Below are 23,306 nucleotides of genomic sequence, written 5' to 3' on the forward strand. Positions count from 1 at the left end.
ACATTCAACTGATTCCTGTACATACATGAACCTTAGCCAAATGCTGTTACTATATCCTTGATCAGCATGCTGGATGAATTTGGGTAGGACCTCAGCTCCAACTGCTTGCCTCCATGCTTGTCTTGAAAACCAAATTTATGGTGTGGGAAATCTATAGGTAACTAACTGGTTCCTGTTTCCTAACAAAATGACAGCTGAGAATTGTGGCTACTGTCACCTTGTCAAAACGGCATCGAATGCTTGGAGGTAGTAAGTAATGTTTCATCTAGTTTTGTCATTGAAAGTGTAGATGCTAGGCGGTAATTTACTCAACCAGCCTACATACCCTCCAAACATTCTTACAATCAAAGAGCTCTGATAATAATGATCAGGAAGGGCAGAACTATAATAACCTTACTCACAGACACAAAAAAAGAAAACGAAAAGGAACCTAAATATGCACAATTGAAGACTAAATCTTGACAATCCCTGAAACATGCAGGTAACTATTGCATGATAGGATAAAAGCCAATTTAGTGCAAGGGTATCTCTTACTGTTCTAGGATATTGATTCACTCTTGAGTGTAGTTTCAGCAAATCTAAGAAATTTTGGAATTACTTTTAAGTCATAACTCTTCTTTATGACTTTTTATAATTCTTCCTCTTAATATTTTGAATTTTGCTAGATGTAGACAAATCTGAATTTTGCCAAATGTAGGTATTTCTGAGACACTTTAAACTTCATTCCAAGCAAGCAAATCAGTAAATCTTAGAGTTTCTGTGTGGAGACATTTGTGTATCTGTTTATCTATCTACCTATTTATCTAAACTACACACACACACACACACACACACAAGTGTTTCTAGAATAAGGACTGGGGAAAGGCTAAGTGGAATGAAGGCTTGTAAGGCTTGATCTTCCTTATTTTAAGTACAGTGATCTACAGATTTTAAGATTTAAGTTAGGGAACTAATTAGGCATGTGTTTGGAGACTCTCCCATGAAAACACATCATAAAATTTGTTGTAAATACAACCACAATGCAGATGTACACTGTAGTTTAAGTGTTTAAAGTATCTTTACTGATTCTATCTCATCTACGATTTTTTAAAAAAATGACTTCATGAAATGAATTGAGGTGATTCAGCTAATGATTTGTAACAATCTATCTGCATACTTGATATCCAAAGGGATTCAAGTGGAATATCTGAGATAAAGACTGGCATAGACTAGGTTACTTTGACCCAGATTGAAAAATGTAACAAATAAATTGTTGCAATTTACATTGCACAGATGGTGCTAGTTTTAAAATTTTAAGAATGTTTGAGGGAACTCTTTGGCCAATGAGCCAGCCTGACTTAAATATACCAAGCAGATCCATTGTTTTTGGCTAGAGGCACTAAGCTGCAATAAGGAGGACCTATTTGCATTTCTATGACAGGACATAACGATGTTTTTAAATTTCGTTTGTTTGTTTTTTTGCAGTACGCTGGCCTCTCACTGCTGTGGCCTCTCTCGTTGTGGAGCACAGGCTCCGGACACGCAGGCTCAGCGGCCATGGCTCAAGGGCTCAGCCGCTCCGCGGCATGTGGGATCCTCCCGGACCGGGGCACGAACCCATGTCCCCTGCATCAGCAGGTGGACTCTCAACCACTGCGCCACCAGGGAAGCCCAACGTTGATGTTTTGACACGCCCATGATTTAGACAATTTAGTTGAAAACAACTACTTTATAAATTCTTGGAATGAAAAAGAAAATTGAAATTGGTTCAATTTTAGCAATTTTAGCAGTTTTAGCATTTTTAGGAAGCATATATTTCAGACTTGTAAAATAAATATATAAAAAAGAGACAAATGGGTATAGTTACTAGCAAGGATGGATTACTGAAGTTGATTTTTAAAACCCTTTAAGCTTCATAGCTTAATTTTTAAAACCCTTTAAGTTTTGTATTATGGCTGCTTCCTTTCTGTTTTTCTACTGGCTATTTTGTCTCTTGTTAATTCCCATTAATTAGTATGCAGATTCCTAGAATAGTAAATATCAAATCTTAGTGATTATAGGTTTTAGAGAACACACAGAACTGTCTTTCAGTTCTAAGTCCTTGAACAAAATATTTAGCCTAAACAAGTCTATTTTGTCATTTTTATACAGGGTTACTAATTTTGATTTTATACGGTTTTTGTAATTGGATAATGCATATAAAATGTCTAGAATTGCATATGGTAAAATATTCTAACTGTATTAGTAGCAGCGACATCAGAAACAGTAGTAGTACTAATTATTAGTTATTCTAAAAGTTCCCTTTGATCAGGCAATATTTCTCTAATTACAAGTTGACCAAGGAGGCACTTCACTCCTGATGTTTAGAAAATGGGAGCAGTTAATTAAATCTGTTTGTCTTCTTCTTTTCCCTTGCCCCATTCTATTAGAAATAAGGAAGACTATTTGTATCTCTTATATTAGCCACATGCTTCAAGCCTTATATGGAATTTTGCAGTGGACTCAAATTATTTTTCCCCATCTTTGTAAGGCCTGGTCTCCATTAATTTAAGCAGTAGGCCCAAGATTGCTCCAAGATGGATTTAACACGGGGGACTTAGATTGTAAGACTTTCCTTCTTATAACATGGCCCTCATCCAAGCAGAGTCTATTTCCTTTCCCGCACAGGTGGAAACTAACACCATGCACCAATCATTGATAGCAGAGTTTCTCTTGCTCATTTCAACCTTACAGTTTTGGCTTGGTGACAGTGCTTTGACTAGAGGGAAAGTTATTGAGTGGTTTGGGAGATCTGATTACAACATGCATAATAAATTTTGAACTAAGAAAATGCTGAAGATGGCTTTCATACCCTTGTTCAGACTCTTGGAAATGTGACTACCAAAAGGATAGATAGAAAAAGGAAAATATAAAGCAATAAAATGCATAAGTTTAAAAAATTCAATTATGGGGGGGTCCCAGAAGAGTCACTGTGGTTCATAAATCTGTCTGCTCTTTTCACTATTGTTCCATCATGTACCACTGCTTTTGTTTTATCTGTCTGGATAAATTAGCCAGCAAAGCATCATAAATATCCTTAGTTAGCAAATGTTAGCTTTCCTTAGGGAAAGGAGTTCTCTTTCTGATTTTCTTCCTGTTAGTTTGAGGTTTGAATAAACTGTTAGGAAATCAAAACAATTAAGTTATTATTCCTATAATCAATTTCTTTCTTTATGCCTTAATCACTGTAAATGACTAGAGGAATGAATGATTTTAAACTATTTGAACCCTAGAATTTCCCTACTGGACCAATGATGCCACTCCAAATTTATTTAAAGCAGGGTGGTCAGGCAAATCGTATTTCTCACACAGATAATACTGTCATATCTATTATCTATTCTTTTACATATACAAACACTTCTGTAAGAATTCACTGACTCTATCAGATGTGGTACACTGAGGTGGCAGAAAGTGAATTTTCATTTAAACAAGGAATTTACACAGCCAACTGTGGCCTCTTAACAATTTTTATGCACTTCACAGCCTGTGTTCTAATTATAAATTAGGGATCTGATGTGTATATTTATACATAACCATACTTGAACCAACCTGTAACTGTAAGCCTTTGGGGAGTGATTGTGTTTCAACATCTGGATTTACCACATGTTTTCAGTTGGAAATAAAGCATCATTTAGAAGACCTAGGTTTTAAAAAAGGAACATAGGGTGATGACATTCTATAGATGTTGCAGATGATGAGAAATATATTCTGCAAATATGATTTGGGAACTCATAACATATAGAGGTGTAAAATGATACTCTGAACTGAAGTAGTTTTACTTGCTTGTCACACCTCTTTCCTTATTTCACACAACTAAATGTTCTGGTTACTGTTTGAACAAAATAATAACAAATTGAATTACATGACAATTAATCTATTTTTATAATATTTTCTGTGAAAAACAATGATCATTTGCATTCTAAAAACATAAAAGGATCTTTGGAAAAATATCAATTTTCAAGAACCCTAAGTCATATTTTGTGTTTATTAAACAAAGATTAAGCTACATACTGTCTTTTGAAGTGCTAATACAATCTCTTTTAATCACAACTAGAACTTTGCCTTCATTAAATAATTGCCTAATGGGTAGTATGTTTTCTCACAAATACATAAAAGAGAATATTGATCCCAGTCTTTTCTTGTAGAAATTGAATTAATTTCTCCATCGGAACCCTATGGTTTATATTTACTATGTGTGTATCTATCAGCAGAAACTAATTAATTGGAATCTGTAACCTTCTTAGAGTAACCTTAAAGCCTGTAATATTTGCCTGTGCAGATTAAAGAAAACACTGGGATCTAATTTGAGCAGAACTTTCCTGAAATGTCAGAAACCCTTTAATCTGTTAAAGAAAGTTCATGTAAGGAAAACTCTTTAATCTCCGACTTTCACACACTACAAAACTAACAATTTAACCTTTATATGCAAGTTCATTTACCTTGTTATATATACTGCTCTTATACAAATGATTGTGTAAACTGAGACAGTTTTGTCATTCTGCACGCACATGGTTTTAGGAAAGTAAATGAAGGAGCACTTTGTTTTAAAATTAGGATTGTTTCCATTTGTAAATTCACACATATACTCATGTACTTGTGGTTGCAAATCTACCTTACTTTGCCTGGGGGTTAGGTTTCTAAAGATGTGTATATAAAACAATTTTTAAATAAAATTAATGGCCTTGGATATTTTAAAATAAGCTTGTTCTTTAAAAACTGTTTTAACTACTTCTTTTGGAAAAAAATATTTTAAAGCTAACAATAAACTTTGCAATTTAGCATCTTATTGAATGAACAAGTTGTCCTGTACGGCACTCTTTGAAGCAAGGCACACCTGTTACTATATTTTTAAAGATGGTTGTGTGATATGTGCATAGAAATATTATTACTTATTTGGGAAAAAGAATACAAAGGTCACATTTTTTGGATCTTGGATGTTTATGACTATTTCAGACTTCTATAATATGACCTTTAAAATGTAGACTGCAATTGACTTCAAAACAGCCAATCAGCATTTTACAATTATGATTATTCTTCTTTGGACAGACTCATATTTTACATTTAGATAACTTAATATACAACAACTATTTCAATCCAAAACATTCTTCCTAAGGGTCAGCATTAACTTGTGCCTCTGGGTAGCAGGAAGAAGCTGCTACTTGCCAGTTCTACTAGGTCTCTGAGATCAGTAAGCTTTGATTTCCAGTATCCACACCACAGTCTAAGAATATTTTTAAGTGAAGTAAATGAACCAGAAAACTAGCTGGAGGTCTCTCATTACTTATTCTTGCTTGTTATTTCAGAATTGTTTAGTTGCAGCTATTTCTATTCATGCATCAATATTAAAGTCATCATGAAAAGGGCTTAGAAATATGATCTTTTTTCTTTTTTTGTAATTTCAGAGCAACTGTCCATAATTCCAAATGAGAGACTCATGTGATATTCCAGAAGTATCAAAACAAAATTCCTGTAGAAAATTAAGAAGGACTCTTTCAGTAGACCATTGTCACATCAATGAAAACAGAATCTATTTCAACAAGTTATAAAGAGTTGATGCAATATACACGCAGATAACAGTTTAAATTCCTCTCAAATAACAAGGACACAAAATCTTTTGTTTACACTGTTGTTACATCAGCCCAAACCTCAAAATTAACTTACCCAAGCTCCATCTTAGCTAATATGTTCTGTACCACATTAAAACACAACAAGCGTCACAGAAAGTGTAATAATGACTATATCATCTTATCTCATATTATTAAAGATCCAGATAAACTTCCAACTTGTGATCTAGCTCAACATAAAATGATATTGAAAGGAAACTTTTCCAAACTTTCTCAATTATTTGAAACTATAAAGAAATTGAAAGCAGGGACATGTTCCTACCAATACGTTTTGGGCAACTTTGGGATAATTATTTAGAAGTATTATTAATAGGGTGAATATTCCTTATGACTAAAAAAAAGTTTCTCTCTGAAATAGTTTAAAAGTACAAGGCCCTGGAAATCATGTTAATTATGAATTTATTCTTATCAGACGTTTTAAAAGTTCTTACACAGTTGGAAAAACTAGAGTTTGGGGAAATGAAGACAAAATGAGCATGATACTGAATGTCCATAAATCATGCAAGTATGCATATTGCTCTGATGTATGTAAATACAAAGATGGTATTTCTGTAGTATATTGCAGAAGGAAAGCTAGAACATGGCTCTTTCTGGGGGAAAGAGATAACTGGACAAAATAATTTGGGATAAGTAATCTTAAAACTAATACTGTGAAGTTTCAAAACAAAAGCACATATACCATTTTGTTGACTATATGTATTCCCTAGAAAGAAAGAAAGTCATATAAGTTGTTTGAATCAAAAAATATATATGAACATCAATACACTTTTAAAAATCTAAATAGCTTGTAAGTAACTTTTCTAACTTTATAATCCCAAGAAATCTTTCGGGCAAGATACAATTTTAGTAACTGTATATTCAAATATGGTAACTAAGTAAAAAGAACAGCTATTTTTCAACCAGATTTTTGGCCATTGGGATTTCATTTGTGCCTGAGAAATGGTATTCTTGATACCGCCATTTTCTTGCCAGTCATGAAATAAAGACCATTGAGTTTACTCTATGTTTACTGAAAATATTCTACTCATTACAGAGTATAAACCTCCTTTCTACTCTTTCATCATTCACATTTTTCTTCTGAATAATTTCACATATTGACATATATTTCACATCAACTTTTCTTGATTTTTTTATTGCACCCTAGGAGAAACTCTAAAATGAATTCTTTACATTCATGCCAGTTACCAACTTCCCAGTAGTCCTAAAAAAGCCACTGTAGTAATAATTCTTTCCTCCTTTAATTTTCACATCCTCAGTCAATTGAATATTTCATATATACTCCCCATTGATTTAAACCTTTTGTAAGTGAAATTGGAAAATGAAATAAGTCATGCACAGGAACAAGAATCACAAGTCTTCCAATGAATTATGTATTTTTGCATGCAAATACTTCTATTTTCACAATACTTTACTGTTAAACATGTGCTCCTCTAGGATTTGCTTTAATCTTATGCTACATATTTTATTGTATGTAAGAGTTAAAGCCATTAACTACCAAGGGTCATTTTAATGATTTCAGATTACTAGCATTTAAATATTTCATGGGAGAGAATTTGATTAGGAGCAACTCTTATATAAAATAGAGTTAATAGAAAGAACATTATAGGCACACAAGGACAGAACACATACATATTAACTGAGGTTAATTTAAGTTAAAATGTCAAGTAAAATAATGGCTTTATAATTAAAATCGTCTAGTACTTTTAACTATGATCACATAGAGCAGTGTAATTATATTTCCAAGTTACTGGGACCCTGAATGGGACAGCAAAATGTAATCCAAATTACAAGTAACTAAACACTACAAGACGCTCTTGTCAACACTCAGCAGAGTAAAATTTTATAAACCTGTTGACAGTATTACTCCTATATTCTCTATAGACTCCTAACAGGTTCTTAATATGTTTCTGTGGTTACAGTTTTCTCAGCAACCTCAGCAATACTGAGTGACCTCACCTAAGAGCTAATCTCACCAAAAATAATAATGATGGGTAAAGACAGAGCAGAGTTATAAAAACAAAGGTAAATTTTAATTAAAAAAACAAACTTAAGACTCAATGATATCATACAGTGTATGAATTACCAATGTCCTTGCATCTTCTCTTAAAATTACATACATTTCACATGTTTGTGCTACCTGTTAATTATATACATATACTCTTATGATAACACCTTCTAGGTAAGACCATCAGACCACATGTTTCTGAATGAGTAAACTACCCCACATTGTAATAATTTGATCAAACTCTGCAAGTTATATGCCTCACCATTGGTTCCTCCAAACTACTAAAGTTAAAAAGAAATAGCACAAAGCATATATGTACAGCGCAATACTGTAGCCAGGGAGGGATTATGCCTTTTACAAATGAAAGTGAATAATTTGGTACATTTAGAAATAGTATATACTATGAATTGCATCTCAGATCACAGTTTGAGATCAAGTTCCAACTATGAACTCAGAGCTCATGGAAATGCAAACAATCACATACATTCCTTTTAGGTAAGATTTGGTGATTCCTTCATTTAATTACGTTTTATTAAATAAAATTGTTTACTTGAAGGGAGACTAATAATCAAGAAAACAAAGCACTTCAACATAAACCAGGCATTATATTAAAAAGTAGTCATGATTAAAGTGTGTAAAACTACAATGATGTCACAAGCAGACAAATCTTAACTGCATCTTACCTGTAGTAGCAGAGTGTCTTGATAGTGTTGAGTGTGGAAAAGATGCAAGTCTCTAAAATAGAAAACAAGAGAGTGTTTGCACTCCCAGTTTTAGCACAGCTGGAGTGCTCTATGCATAAGCAATTTATTGCCTCTTCAAAGTCATTCTGATGACAGTGTTCATGGGCAATAGTTACAACCACGGCCCAAAAGCTTGCTGATGCTGCTCCTGCAGCCTTCCGCCTTTGCCTCTGCACAGAGACCTAACATATGAGTGTGCCGGAGAGCATCCTCCCCCCACAACCGCCTCCTTTTTGCGTGTTTTTTCTTCTTCTGTATCTCAGTGTGCCTCTCTCTCTCTCTCTCTAATGGAGAGTTACCATTCGGCTTATTCGGCTGACAGTCAAAGAGGACAGGCTGGCAGGCAACTGTGCATTCCTCCCCCACCCCCCCCAGCTGAGACACAGGAATGTGTTGTGAATAAAGACAAAGCCCTGAACCAGTGCAGCACATTACTCCCTGAAAAAGCGCTGCAATGATACTCTGCACTGCAACTCCGCAGGCAGCCAGGCAGCCAGGCTGAGAGGTGAACCGCATTCCCCTCACCCTCCCTCCTAGGAACGTGCATAGTAAAGTTTGGCTAGGACTTGGCTTTCCCTCTAGGGGACCTTGTTTTCTGTGGATACAAGTTCCGTTATTAACTGTCTGAACATCTTTAACAAAAGTGTCTTAGATAGTTTTCTATTATGTTAAACTTGGAGAACCTACCTAATCCTTGAGTTGTTGCCAAAGTAACTGAATTTTATAACTTTTGAAGACAAAGATAAAGATCAGCTCTGTTTGGCCCCAAATAAATGTTTTCATGGTAGTGGAAGATGGATTTCTCTAGTCTGAGTATTCCCAGAGGGACGGAATGGGAAGGGATGGGGGAGGGAGATGAGCAGACAAACAAAAAGCATCAGTATCTCAGAGGTGCCAAAAATAGAAACTGAGATAAACTAAAGTGAACTTGATGAATGAGTCTGGAAGAACGTAAGTGCAAAGGAATGAACAGAGTAAATAAATGGGATTCACTGATTTCCTATAGCTATCATTCAGTTTGATAACAGAAAGAGATCCTAATTATATCATTTATGTTTTGTGGGTTTTGCAAGTATTAATATATAAATAAACATAGTTAACATAGAGCCTGCATTCAGGAAAGATTTATTAGGTAAAAGCCTGCAGGTTTGCATAAGGAAAGTTAGAGAATTTTTTTCATATTAAAAAAGCTACAGGAAGTTACTGAACTACGGACATAGAGCTTTGGGTTGCATACCTCCAAATGTTGGCCCCAATCAATTAATACTAGGATTATATTAATATTAGGATGAGTCTTCTAACAGTACAATAATATAACCCAGACATTAGTTTTCAGAAAATCAATTAAGTATAAGTTAAGATTAGATTTACCTATAAGTGCCAAAACACCTGAAATAAATTATGGCCTAAATAAAATATATATTCATTTCTATCCCTCACGAAAATAAAGTCTAGAGCTAAATAATCCAGGGCTAGATTTGAGCTCCATTATCAACAGGGATCTAGGCTCCTCATTACTCAGTCATCCTCAACATGGTCCAGATGGTTACTCAAGCCGTGGCCACTCAATCTTCAGGAAGACAGAAGTATGAGGAGAACATGCTGTCTATTTAAGGACATATCCTAAAATTGCATATGACATTTCTTCGACCAGAAATTAACCATATGAACAGGGCTGACTGCATGTCAGCGTCAGAGTATCTATGTGATAGAGTATCACATAGAGTGTGATAGAGTATCACTCTAAAAATAGAGTATCTATGTGAAATGACCATGTACATGGCTAAAAATCTGAGTATTCTAAAAATCTGAGTATTACTAAGGAAGAAGGAAACAATGGAATATGGGGGGAAATAAGTGTCTGCCATAGCAGGATAAAGGACAATGAATACTGTAAATGATACCACAACATCTATTCTACCTTTATCCTATTGGATAGCTGCAGTGTAATTTAGGGAATTGTTTCCATCTCCAGCAGGGGACCCTGTGTATTCTAAGCCAATCATGGTAATAGCATCATGCTTGCAAGAGATTGTTAAGGAACAGAGGCCTGAGCCATTCAGGGCAGTATATTCACTTGGTGGCAGTTATTGGTTCAAGGATAATATATTTTTTAACCCTGACCCAATCGGACTGAAGGGAAGAAGAATTGTTCAACATGGAAGAAAGGATTTAGGATTCAATTTTAAGATGAATATGACAACTAAGAGAAAGAGAAATAAAATGGGTATTTGAAGAAATCAAAGAACTTTTGGATTAGTCAACTCTGAAGCCAGCAGTAACTCTATACTTCTTGTTATATACACCAATATGTTACAGTTTTTAAAGCCACTCTTGATATACTTTTCTGTTAGTAACTAAAAGCATTCTCAATTCTATATGACTCAAGTACTGTTATTAAGCATTTAGTATATAATTCCTATAGTTCGTTGTCCTGAGTCTTAACATCGTGTGTGAAACTCCATGGCTCAGTAATATCCTTCCTGTTTTTTAAATTAAAAATAGGAAATATAAAGGACATATTAAATCTCTAATTATACCAGACTTTCAAACTTTCAATTTATTTATTTGAAATGGTATCTAAGAATTTAATTTCTAATTTTTCTAACAGTTTAATTTGACATTCCATTGGGATTATTAGAAATCCAATTTGTTGATGAGTTGGGGACTTGTCACAAGCCCGGTAGATTTAAATAACTTGTTTTTTGTTATGATTATTACATCTCAGGATTTCATGAGAATAATAGGCTATCTTGTGTGTTTCTGATCTCACTTAATTGCATAATAATTCATGTATTTTAATAACTAACTGTTGTCCACGGGTATATTTACCCTATGTCAGATCCTGCTATAAGTATTTATAATATATGAACTCATGTAATCTTCACAGCAGCTTAATGAGTGGTATACTATTAGTATCCTCATTTTATTAATTAAGAAACAGAATTGTATATATAACCAAAACTGGCAGAAGAAAAGAAAAGAAATAGGAAAATCTGAATATTCATATGTCAATTAAGGAAACTGATTTTGCAATAAAAGTCCTTCCCACAAACAAAACAAAACGCTCTAGGCCCAGATGACTGTACCTGTCAATTCAACATTCAAGGGAAAAATGACATCAATTGATACCAAAACTTTATAAGCAGACATACTTAAGAATAAATTTAACAAAACATTGCAATACATGCACACTGAAAACTAAAAACATTGCTGAGAAAAATCAAGGACTAATTTCAGGTGCATTGCCTGGAAGACTTAATATTGTTAAAATGCCAATTGTCCCTAATAGACCCATAGATTGAACATATTTCCCATTAGAACTGTGGCTGGATTTTTGAGGAAGGAACAAGCTTATTCTTAAATGCATATGGAAACACAAGGGATCTAAAATAACCAAAATAATCTTGTGAAAGAAACACAGAGTTAAGGGACTAACATTACCTATCTGAAGACTTATAACAAAGCTACATGAAGCAAGACAGTGTTGTACTAATGTAAGTATAGATATAAAGATTAAATAACTGAATAGAGACTTAAGAAATAGTTTTGCACATAATGGTCAACTGATTTTAAACAAAGTTTCCAAGGTAATCCAATGGTGAAAGTATAGTCTTTTCAACAAGACAAGAGAATATCTTCAAAATCTCAGGGTTAGACAAAGAATTTTTGTACAGGATCAAAGAGCAGAAATTATGAAATAAAAATTTTATAATTAGACTTTATCAAAATTAAAAACTTCTGCCATTAAAATGACCCTATCATTAAGAAAATGAAAAGATAAGTCACAATGTTTGAGAAGATACTTCTAACACTTAGATCTAATAAAGACATATTCAGAATATTTAGATATTGTACAACTCGATAATTAAAAGAGTAATAATTTGATTTTTAAATGAATGGGCAAAGAGTTAAATAATACTTAACAAATGGCCAACATGCACATGAAAAATACTCAAAGTCATTAATTGTCAGGGAAATGCAAAATAAAAGCTTAATGAGATTAGTACACCCCAACTAGAATGGTTAAAATTCAAAGGACTGATGTTATGCTACTAAGTATTGGTGAAGATGTATATAAACTGGATCTCTCATACACTGCCATTTTAGAGAGTTGTTTAGCAGCTACTAGTAAAGTTAAACATGCATGATCCAGGAATGCCATTGTTCAATATAATACCAAAAAGAAATGAAAAACAAAATAATGTCCACAAAAAGACTTGTGCACAAAAGTCCATAGCAGCTTTTTATTAAAAACCAAAAAATAAACTGGAAAAAAAAGAAATTTCCGTCAACACATGACTAAATATACAAAAGTGGTGTACTTATACAGTGGAATACTTCTCAGCTATAAAAAGGAACATGCTATTAATAGAGGCAACACGCATGAATTTGTAAGATTCTGTAAGATTGCACTTATGTACGATGCTGGAAAAATGAAAATCAATGTAACTGACAGAAAAAAAAGATGAATATTTGCCTGAGGCCAGGGTTTCTGTAGGTATGGGATGACAAGGAGACACCAGCTACAAAACAGGAGTGAGGAACTATTCTATGTCTTGATTGTGGTGGTGATTACAAAGGAGATGTATATATATATACTACTTCAAACTCATCTAACTGCATACTAAAAATGAGTATATTTTATTTTATGCAAATTATAGCTCAATAAAGTTGACTTAAAAAGAAATGAGAGAGAAACTGAGCCACTGACCATTAAGTAACTTGCTGGAGATCACACAGTTAGTAAACAGCAGAACTGTAATTTGAACCCTAATTTAATCTTTTTCCTCTTAATCACTTATTTACACTGACTCCTGGTAAGTTTAAAAATATTTTTAATTGCAAGAATGAGGAATTTAAGGTAAATGATAGGACAAGGAAAGAGGAAAGAAGAGAATGGTGGGCATTCACCTGAACAAGAATTTGAATGCCATTCCAATTTGAGGTAATTCCAGGGATGAGCTCCCGCACCTATCTTTCTTCATGGTATCTTTCTAAATATTTTGACTCTCACTACAGATGACTGATTCTTACTCTCTTATCTGTGAACTTATTTTGAGTTTCCGCTGATTTGTCTTAGTCATTGTCTTAGCTCAGGCTGCTATAACAGAATACCAGAGAATGGGTGGCTTGAACGTCAGACATTTATTTCTCATAGTTCTGGAGGCTGGGAAGTTCAAGATCTATGTGCCAGCAGACCTGATGTCTGGTGAAGGCCTGCTTCTGAGTTTGCAGATAGCCATCTTGTCCTTGTATCCTTACATGGCAGAAAACAAGGGAGAGATCTCTTGCCTCCTCCTCTTTTTATAAGGACATTAATCCCATCGTGGAGCTCCACCCTCACGACCTGATCTAATTCTAATTACCTCCCAAAGACTACACCTCCTAATATCATTCCATTGAGGGTTGGGGTTTCAACATATGAATATGGGGGGGACATAAATATGCACTGCATAATAGTCATTATTTCTGCTTTATAATAACTTCATTTTGCCATAGTCCATCATGAAGTACCCCTTTACAGATCTCTTTCTGCATAATGTTTTCCATTCTCTCTAGTTCAAATTCCCAAGAAAGAAAATCTGATGAGCCCAATAAATTTGGGCTAATCCACAATAGCTTTGTCATAGGTCACAGGCAAGCTATCCTTTCCTTGGGAGTGGTACCCATGCTTAGATCCATTAGGTGTGGCACACAAGATGAGGATTATGTGGTAAAAACATGGCTGCCTGGATGGAATTATGAGTGGGATAAATGCCATTAGTAGCATATCTATTATGCTATATCAGTTTCAGTTTCCTCTGAAATTACTGTCTACATTTGGAAAAAAAGTATATTAATATATTTATAAATGTATGTATGCAAACATATAAACACACATACCTAAACACACACATAAAGAAATATATTCCTCTTGAATGGCACAGATACTGATGACTTTACAGTTTAAGTCCAGATGAAAGCCTCATATTCTTTCTTTCCCCTATCCTCATCCTATTTATTTTTATTAAATTGTTCCATTCTGCAACTTTCAAAAATGTGCATGTATCTGTGCATGCATGTGTGTGTGTGTGCACTCAGACTTAAAGATAAGTATTTTATTCCTCTTAGATATCACAGAAAAATAATGTAAAATGTTCTACCTCTATTTCTTTTCTATTGCTGTAGGATTCTTGACATGCAAAAGATTGCTTTTAACTTTTAAGACTCTTAAAGAATACTAAATTTTAATTTGCAGACCCATCCCAAGACTCCCACACTCAAAACTCCTGCACAAGTCAAATTAGTGAATGATGACCCATAAATAGATAATTAGAACAACAGAGAGGCTAATAATAAGTAAACATTAGTCATGTCTACTGAATGGGGTGAGAATAGTTCATCCCACTCAAAATTCTGCTTAGCAAATTAATTTCCAATAGCATAAGGAAAGCTCATTATTTCATTTGCCTTCTTGAATTTTGTTTTCTGAATAAATGGAAAAAAAACAATACAACTATAAAATTGTGAAATAAAGAGAATTTAGCCTCACTAAAGCTAAGTCTGAAAAAGCAATCCATATTCATTTATAGAACATTTGAAAAACACAGTAAAGCACAAATTAAAAAGAGCAAGGGGCTTCCCTGGTGGTGCAGTGGTTGGGAGTCCACCTGTCAACGCAGGGGACGTGGGTTCGAGCCCTGGTCCGAGAGGATACCACGTGCTGCGGAGCAGCTAAGCCCGAGCACCACAACTACTGAAGCCTCCGTGCCTAGGGCCCGGGCTCCCCAGCAAGAGAAGCCACCGCAGTGAGTAGCCCCCGCCTGCCGCAGCTGGAGAGAGCCCACAAGAAGCGGCGAAGACCCAGCGCAGCCAAAAATAAATCAATAATTAATTAATTGGGGGGAAAAAAAAAGAGCAAGAGCAGATGTAACCCACCATTAAGAGATAAATATTGATAACATATCGGTATTGATTCTACTATTCTCATGAGTATATAATAATCTGATTGCTCTGTGCACACACATTCAAAATCTAATTTGTTCATTTAACTAATAATCTCCCACAGAACATCTCCCATAGCCATAAATATACATCTTTTTGACAGTTTTTAACTGTGGAATATTCTAGCCTATGGATGTAACATACTTAATTTAAGCAATCCCTTGTTAAACATGTAGATTGTTTCTCCTCTTTTGTTATTACATAACACTGATAAACAGTTTTATGTATTCATTTTTGAGCACATCAGTGATTTTCTTTTTCCTTTGAGTTCTAGAAGAGAAATTTCTAGATTCAGTGTATGTACTAATCTTTTGATATATCTGCCCCCTTCCCATCCCTCATTCCCTAAGGCTGTAAAAATTTACAGATTTTCCCAGTATATGGGAAACCTGTTTATTCACATCGTTGCCAACACAGAGTACACTCATTATTGTAGACCCTGCTCATTTTCCAGTTTGGTTGTGAAAATGCTATGTCATTGTTTCAAGCAGCATTTCCTTGACTGCTAGAGAGGTTAGACATTTTGTTAATTGGTCATTCTTGCTTTTTCATGCTGTGCCATTTTGAATAGTAAATGTGAATTTGTTACTACAAACTTGGCCTTACGCTTCATGAACTAAATACTTGTATTGCACTGAGTACTAATAATGACAGGAAATATATTGCCTATGAGGATATTATTTTCAATTGATAGACACTGTCATATATTTTGATAAAATTAGTTAATATAAAAATAAATTTCCCTGTAAATTCTGACGCCTTGTCTAAGTTTTCCCTTCTAGAGACAGACTAGTCTCTACTCTTTGTACTGATTCATATAATGTTTGAAAAAAAACCCTCTCATTTACTGCCTCACTCCTTGCCCCACCCTTCTCTTTCTCAAACAAAACATGACTAATTTCCACTAATTTCTTGCATGATATGGTTTACAGGCCTTTTCTAATTCTCACTACAGTACACTGAACTCACTATAGTTCATCAAAATTCTTCAAAAAATTGTGTCCAGATGCAGTATATAGCTTCATTTCTGCCTACCTAATATTATTCTCCTGTTTCCGGTAACATCTAGACTTCCTTTTGGATACTACCCAACCTTGCTCTTTTTTAAGTCATCCTTGTGTTCAAATGATTGAGGTGGAATGGATGGAGTGGAGTCCAACCATTGGCCACAGCAATTGCTTCAGAGATGGACACATGAGCTTAAGATGTGCCTTTCTGACCTAACCTGGCACTGAAATTGCAACTACTGAGGGAAAACAATCTCTCTATCAGCATTGCTAACCTACAGATATAATGTTGGAGTCATGGGTAGCTCTCTTGCTATATTACATGTATTTTATCTGAGGAATAGTCTACTGCAGAGAAAAGGTGAGAAATAGGAAGAAACAGATCTCTCACACCACCTAGACCCAGTTGAGATGGAAGCCTATCCTTGGACTTTTCAGCTATTGCAGACATAATTCCCTTTTACTTAAGCCATGTGAGTAAGATTTCTTTGTATTACAACTTAAAAAGCTTAACACAAGAGAGAATCCTAAAGAAGCCTGTCGAATGTAGACACTGTTTTTCTGGAGCTGCCTAGGATTCAGCCATCTTGACTTACCGCCACCAGACATCTCCCCTCTTCTATTACCCCTGAGAAGGTGGTTTATTGTACCTAAATGCATGACGATATTCCTGCTTTTATTAAATTTTATCTCATTAGTTTCAGAAATCATCTATCCTATGTGACTTTGGGATTTAAAGCTTTGATAAACAAGCTTTTACTATTTTCATCCACAGTATTTATTTCAAAATGTTGAACAGGATAGCTATGTATGGCAGGCCATTAGAGACCACCTCCAGATAGAAACGGATCTATTAATTAGCACTTTGTGTGTGGTTGTATAGTTACACAACTACATACTCTATCAGGATATCAAATTGGCAATTTCAACTGAGGCGCAAAGACAGAGTAGATATAAAATTACACAGTCTGGAATTATCAAAGGATTTAACTCAAAAATATCTGAGCCACAATGAGTTATAAAAAGGAGAAAAAATGATGATAGAAGAGGATTTCTTTGGGGAGGGTTTCTTTGGGAAAATGGTGCTGTATATTCTACCCCCACAGGGATTGAGGGGTGAGTGATGTGAAACAAATCAAAAGAGAGACGGTTATCATGATATTGCAGTTTATAATAAGAAGTATGTATTTGGTCTACGTTGCTTTTCTGGCACAGAGCTCCTAAAACCCTTGGAATTTCCTAAGTGTCAAGAGTGATACAGGTGTCTTTTGTTATGTCAGTGATGACTTTTAGACTGCACCTAAGGATGGGTCTTGATGCCAGGAGAACCAGCTGTGTGATTAGAGGGTTAGAACTTTCAGTCCCATCCTTAACCTTTGGGGAGGGGAGAGGGGCTGGAGGTTGAATCAATTGCCAATAGCCCACAATGAGATATCATCTCACACCTGTCAGAACGGCTATCATCAAATAGAACACAAATAACAAATGTTGGCAAGGATGTGGAGAAAAGGGAACCCTTGAATACTGTTGGTGGGAATGTAAATTGATGCAATCACTGTGGAAAACAGTATAAAGCTTTCTCAAAAAATGAAAAATAAAACTACCATATGACCCAGCAATTCCACTCCTGTGTATATATCTGAAAAAAAGCAAAATTACTAATTTGAAAAGATACATGCACCCCAATCCAATGTTCATAGCAGCATTGAAAAAAAATTGCCAACAGCCAATGATTTAACCAATCATGAATATGTAATGAAGTCTTCATGAAAACACAAAAGAACTGGGTTCGAAGAGCTTCCAGGTTGGTGAACACGAGGAGGTGCACCTAGACGGGCATGATGCCCCTTCCCACATATCTTGCCTTGTGAATCTCTTCTGTCCGGTTGTACCTGAGTGATATCCTTTTATGATAAACCAGTATTCTAGTAAGTAAAGTATTTCTCTGAATTCAATGTGCCACTCTAGCAAATTAACCCGAGGAGGGGGTCTTAGGAACCTCTTATTAATAGCCAGTCAGAAGTACAGGTAACAACATGGCCTTGCAACTGATTCTGAAGTAGGGTGGCAGTGAGGAGTAGTCTTATAGGACTTAACCTGTGGAGTCTGATGCTATCTCCAGGTAGATAGTGTCAGAATTGAGATGAATTGTTGGACACCTACCTGGCATACTGAGAACTGCTTATTAGTGTGGGATCCCACCCCACATTGGAATTGATACCTGAATCTAGTTATACAGGACTGAAACTGATGGAAGCCACAGCAGTTAAGAGGTTTTTTTGCTTCAGAAATCTAGAGGATTGGAAATGGGCTGCCTAGCTGGTGGCAAAACAAAGGAGTGTTTTCTATTGATCTGGAATTTGCCAACTTGCACTCCCATAATTTGTCAGAGCACAAAATGTGTACGTATTTTCCATGGCCAGATGTGCAGTTGGAAAGAGAGAGAGACAGAGACAGAGACAGAAAGAATGAGAATGAGAGGGAGATGGAATGAGACAGGCAGGACAGGCAGGATTGGAGCCATTTAAAAACATTTCCAAAGGGGCGGGGGGAGGAGGGATAAATTGGGAGATTGGGACTGACACATACACACTACTATATATAAAATAGATAACTAATAAGAACCTACTGTATAGCACAGGGAACTCTACTCAATACTCTCTAATGACCTATATGGGAAAATAATCTAAAATACAGTGGATATATGTATAACTGATTCACTTTTCTGTACAGCGGAAACTAACACAACATTGTAAATTAACTATACTCCAATAAAAAATTAATTATAACAATAAAAACATTTCCAAGAAGAATGGCTGAAGAGCAACAGTGAGATTCTGGGTAGAGGGCACTACCTAAAGCTAACCCGGAAACCAGAGGCTGAGTGGGCTTTAGCCCAACCAGAGTAACATGCATTATCCAGGAAATGCAAATTAAAGTTTACATTGTGGACTTACAGAGAAGCCACAGAAAAATTCATGAAGGACTCATCTTTCAGCACTTCTGAGATGTGAAGAATGTGAAACCATCTTAATATATGCTAGACAAGTAAGAGTTTTCCTGCCCTTTGATATATCATTCCTCTCCCTTCTTTGATTTTTAGGGTGTCAGAAAACTTCACTAAGCAAGATGAGGTGGAAGAGAGAAGGACCATGTTCCTTTCCTCAGCTTTCCAGCTAGAATGTACTGTTGGGGTGTGAGGAGAGATTATTTCAACTACTTTGAATGAAATAGAGTTGTTTTTATTATTATATGAACGTATATTTAATTTCTGAACTGAGTTTGTATTTGCAGCTTAAAGTGCCGGCTAAGAGGGTTCAGAAAAGTCAAGGAGCTGCCCAAGTTTTTAACTAGGGAACTGCAAGTACAGTTGGCCCTCTATATCTGCAGGTCCCAAATACAAGGGTTAAACCAACCATGGATGGAAAGCATTTGAAAAAATTTTCCAGAAAGTTCCAAAAAGCAAAACTGGAATTTACTGCATGCTGGCAACTATTTACATAGGCTTTACATTGTATTACGTATTATAAGTAACCTAGAGATGATTTGAAGTATATGGGAGGATGTGCATAGGTTATATGCAAAGGCTACACCATTTTATATGGGGAACTTGAGCATCCCTGGATTTTGGTATCTACCAAAAAAGGGGTTGCTCTCCTGGAACAAATTCCCTATGGATACCAAGGGACCACTGTAGGTCTGCCCCTCTCTAAATAAGTTTAAACGACCAGTGAGGGGTAAAAATAAAGATGCTTTCTGGTTTCATCACATAGGTTCTGTTTCTTCAGTGTACTAGTATCTTCCTTCACTAAAGCCTCATTCCTCCATTTTATATTCATGGGTGGGGTAGAAAACATCGACAACAGCCTTACTGAAATTCAGATATTCTCTCTGCATTCTCTTCATCACTCTAAATTGGGTAGACAATTTAGGAACAGAAATAATGTTAGTTTGAATTGACTAGTTTCAGTGGAACCATGTGGCTGCCAAACAAGCATCACTTTTTTTTCTGAATATTTATAAATGTTCTGATTAATACTTCATTCTAAAGTTACCAAAGTAACTGATGTCAAGTTTAGTCAGCTCTGATTTCTTACTTTCAATATTAGGATAATTTCAATGTGTTTCTTAAGTGGTTTTATCAGCATGTAAAGGCTTATGAATGGCTTTCCTGAGGACCTGTGAAGATGAAGATCCATGTTAAGTTGATAAAATTTTCTGAAACCACTGAGATCAGTTGAGACAAATTCCTGTTTATTTTGTTGTTGTATCATTTCATTGTTGAGAGTGATTTGGTTAGACAGTAAGTTTTCAAATACAATATGCACTTCTGAAAATACTTTAAAATATTAATGATAAGTTTAATGACACTAACCCTCAAGTCATCTAACTGTGTTAAATGTTTTTGTTAATCCAGAGGACAAAGTGATTTGGCTTGATTACTTTCACCTTAGCTGCCTATGGAATTTCACAAATATTGTCTTAAGTAGCTACACTGTCATAGAACTACACTTTTTCAAAAGTTGTATAGTGGTTCGTCTAGGAGGGCAGCACTGAGGATATCGACAGAGTAGAAGGATAAAGCTGATCTTTACAAAGCCACTATTTTAATCATTCTATTTATTCTACATTTCTTAAATTGGCAATTTTACAATTGACCAGACTGCTAAATTAATTAGAATGATTTTTTTTGTATAGGCTTTTAAAAAGAAGTCCTACATGAAGAAAAAAATTAAAACAATGCAAAAAGCTTTCACAGCAGAATTGCTGACACATAGTAGACACTCAGTAATACAAATAGAGTAATTAAAGAAGTTTAAAGGAATTTAATAATAAAGTAATTTCAAAGCAATACCCTAAATACAGATCCTGTCCCATTCCTTCAAAATATATTTCTGAATAAATAGAATGAAGTGTTTGTATATATTGAACATATGACATTGCCAATATTCCAACTTTGTTAAAGGCTTTATTGAGGTATAATTGATATGCAGTAAACCATACCTCTTTAAAGAGTTCAATTTGACAAGTTTTGACCAATGAAATCAAGATCACAGTCTAGATAATGATCGTACACATTTTCCCCTAAAGCTTCCTCTGTCACTTTGTGATGTCTCCCTCTTGTTCCAAACTTTCTTGCATCCCCAAGGCAATGACTGGTCTGCTTTCTGTCACTATAGTTAAGTATGCATTACTGAGAGTTTTTTATAAATGGAAACACATAATATTTATGGGTCCTTTTTGGGGAGCCAAGGGTTCTGGCTTCTACCACTCAGCATAATTATTTTGATGATGAAGCATGTTGCTGAATGAGTCAAGTTTGTTTCTTTTTATTCTTGAGTAATATTCCATTATATAGATATATATTTTTCTTTATCCATTTACCTATTGATGGGCACTTGGGTTGTTTCTAGATTTTGGCTATTACAAATAAAGATACTTTTAATATCCCTGTCCAAGTCTTGATATTGACTATGCTTTCTTTTCTAATACCTGGGATTAGAACGGCTGAATCATAGAATAGATGTACGTTTAACGTTGTAAAAAATTGCTAAGTTGTTTCCAAGGTAGTTGTGCCATTTTACATTCACACCAGAAGTGTAGGAAAGTTCCACCTCTTCCACATAGTGCCAACACTTGGTATATTCAGTATTTTTAATTTTAGCTGTTCTAAAGGTATGTAATAGTCTGTCATTGTGGTTTTAATTTGCAGTTCTCTAATGACTAATGACGTTGAGCATTTTTTCATGTGTTTATTTGTCATCCATATATCATGTTTGGTTTAGTATCTGTTCAAACAATTTGTCCATTTTTGTATTTGAGTTATTTTCTTATTATTGAGTTTTGAGAGCTTGTAATTATCACATATATACTTTGCAAATATTTTCTACCAGTCTATAGTTTGTCTTTTTATTCTCCTATGAATGTCTTTTGAATACCAAGAAATCTTAAATAATCCAGTTAATTTATATTTTTATTGATAGCGGTATTATATCTAAGATGTCTTTGCCTAGGTCACATGGGTTTTCACCTACCTTTTACTTTAGAAGTTTTACAGTTTTAGGACTTATATTTAGGTCTATGAATCATTTTGAATTAATTTTTATATATGATATGAAGTATGGATCAATTTTTGTGTGAGTATATGAATATCTAATTGTTCTATCACCATTTGGTGAAAATACTGTCCTTTTTTTCCACTGAAGAGCCTTTATCCGTTATAAAATATCAGTTGTCCATATATGTTTGGGTTCATTCTGGACTCTGTTTTCTATTCCACTGGTTTATATGCCTCTCTTTATGCCAAGGCTACACTCTCTCAATCACTATAGCTTACAAGAAGCCTTGAAATCAAGGAGGGTTAGTTTATTCCTCAAATTTTTTTCACATTTTCCAACATCCTTTGGCTACTCTATATTTTTTTGCATTTTCACACAAATTTTAGAACCATCATGTCAATTTCTACCAAAAAGCCTGCTGCTATTGTGTTTGGGTCTTTGCTGAATCCATAGATCCATTTGGGGAGCAATAACATATTAACAATATTGAGTATTGAGTTTTTCAATATTGAGTACTGAACAAGGTATATCTCTCTCCTAATTTGTCTTCTTTATCTCCCCAATATTCTGTAGTTTCCACTGGATAAGTTTTTCACATCTTTTGTCATATTTAATATTGACTATTTCATAATTTTGATGCTAACTTACAGGGTATTAGTTTTTATATTTCAGTTTCCAGTTGCTACTATATAGAAATGCAGTTGTTTTTTGCATATTGATGTATAGCCTGCATTCCTGACAATCTCATTTCTTAGTTCTAGTAGCTTTTTTGTAGATTCCTTAGACTATGGTTCACAGATGATAATGTCATCTGTACATAAAGACAGCATTATTACTTCCTTTCCAAGCTGAAGTTCTTTTAT

This window comes from Leucopleurus acutus (genome assembly GCF_964270905.1).
Source record: "Leucopleurus acutus genome assembly, chromosome: 3".
In the NCBI taxonomy this organism is placed as follows: domain Eukaryota; kingdom Metazoa; phylum Chordata; class Mammalia; order Artiodactyla; family Delphinidae; genus Leucopleurus; species Leucopleurus acutus.